This window comes from Herpailurus yagouaroundi, unplaced genomic scaffold, assembly GCF_014898765.1.
Source record: "Herpailurus yagouaroundi ecotype Mexico unplaced genomic scaffold, PumYag 188, whole genome shotgun sequence".
Classification (NCBI taxonomy): domain Eukaryota; kingdom Metazoa; phylum Chordata; class Mammalia; order Carnivora; family Felidae; genus Herpailurus; species Herpailurus yagouaroundi.
The window spans coordinates 28564764-28566879 of record NW_024412419.1 but is presented as its reverse complement, the minus strand read 5'-3'; the positions used below and the strand labels follow the sequence as shown (position 1 = coordinate 28566879).

At 38.6% G+C, this 2116-nt stretch overlaps 1 pseudogene; it reads right to left on the bottom strand.

Moving 5' to 3' along the window:
- Positions 1-222: 222 nt before the first annotated feature.
- On the bottom strand, positions 223-626 carry LOC121044586 (ATP synthase F(0) complex subunit C2, mitochondrial-like; annotated as a pseudogene).
- Between the last annotated feature and the right edge of the window lie 1490 nt (positions 627-2116).

Sequence of the window (2116 nt, the reverse complement as noted above, 5' to 3'; positions counted from 1 at the left end):
ACCATTCTTTCATTTTTTTAATTTGAATAATGGATGTCACCTGAAAACAAGCCTTGACCACCTGTGTAATTTTTTTTTCTTATTACTGCAGTATTTATTTGTCTTCCCTCTGTCAGACCCCGAGCCAACCACTTTCTCCAGGTTGTCTGAGGTTTAGGAAAAGAAAGCTACAGGGTAGATGAAACATGGGAGAAAGCCATATATGAGGTGGAGAAGGCTCCTTCACATGGTGAAGAGTTTCAGAAAGGCCACCATCAGGCAAAAGAGTCCCATGGCCTCCAAGAGGGCAAAGCCCGAAAAGGAGCTATTGCTTCAGAGAGGGGTTCCTGGCATAACAAATGATGAGGCTCCCAAACACAGTCCCAATTCCAATACTCCTACCGTGGCAGCCTAAAGCCCCAATGAACTTGGCTGCTGTGTTGATGTCTATTGAAGAGCCACTGGTTCGGAAGCTGCAGCTAGGCATAAGTCAGGTCAAGGGATTTGGGGCTGCCAAGTTGCTGATGCTCTCATCTGTCAGTTTCTCTGATGGTTTTAGATAGTGATCAGCTCAACAGCTGAGAGGTGCTACTGACCAATAAAGGGGTGGGAACAGACTTCCTACAGGGGTACATTTTTGGGGGATGAGGGGCTATGACGGGACAGCTGCTCCCAGCGCAGAGAAGGCAGACCTATACTTAATCTTTTTCAAGATGTCCCAGCTCTGAAGTTACAGCAGCAGAAACTGAACATTTAGCCTGGAAAGAAAGGAATTGATAGTTAGCAGTCCAAGATACCAACAGCGTTTTGACGATGTTTTCTTTAACAGCATAGTATCTGAGACTCATGATAGTATACAAAATGAGCAAACAACAGAAATCTAGACAATTTTTTTAATGTAACAAGACTGTGTGTAATGAACACCAAAAGTGACAGTACAGACAAGGGCTGTGGGAGCTCAGAGAAAGGACAACAGCAAGGGCTGCCCTGGGGCGGGGATACCCCGTCTCAGAAACTTGGTCCTTGCTAAGAACTCCCACTGCCTCACTGTCCCCTGCAGAGCCTCTCAGAGAATTCGTTGGATTTCACTTGGATAAATATGAAATCGATAAAATTACAACAGTGAACGGATTATGGATATTCTCTTTACTTGCCTTTACTTATCTACATGCCAAGCTGAACAAAAGACAAAGTAAATGAGACGTGCAAAGAAAGACTGAGGAAAAAAATGCAAATAACTTAGAAATAAATACACATAATTGTGATCATAAGCTTCTACTTTCTACCTCTACTTTTCTTCTTTTTCACCTGTGTCTTGCTATACTTTTGTTTATCCTCTTAAACCAGCTTCAATCCTTTCTAGAATGTGGCATAACATACATTTAAAATAAGAAAACACACATCATCAAAGACCACTGTATTGAAAAAATATACTATTCTACGTGTTGGTGTTTCTCAAGCTTAATTTAACTCCTAGAGCTCTACTAATGCACATCTATCCACATCCATTTGTAGTACTTTTAGGGATGCAAGTGCATATGCAGATAAGTGCACTTATAAGTTCACAGCTCAATAAATTTGTATAAAATAAACATTTCTATTAACAGCACAAACATCAAGAAAAGAGAAATTACCAGAATCTGGAGAAGCTCTCCTGTTCTACCTTTCTGTTTCTGCTTTAGCGATGGTATCCACTGTCCTGACTTTTATCACCATAGTACAAGATGGTCTTTTTTTGTATATTATAAAAATGGGATCATACCGTGTGTATTTTTCTGTGTTTTTTGTCCAAATTTGTGTCCATATAATCATATTTATGTTACTCATTGTATAAACTTAAATTCATAAATTCCCTGGATAAATGACCATTCAGATCATTTGCCAATTTTTTAATTGGGTTATTTGTCTTTTTGTTGTTGAATTATAAGAGTCTTTATATATTCTAGATACAAGCCCCTTATCTCCCAATCTATGGGCTGTCTTTTAGCTTTTTTTAAAATTCCAATATAATTAACATACAGTGTTATATTACTTTCAGATGTACAATATAGTGATTCAACATTTCTATATATTACTCAGTGCTCATCATAATAAATGTACTCTTAATTCCCTTCATTCTCTTTCATCACTTCCCCAC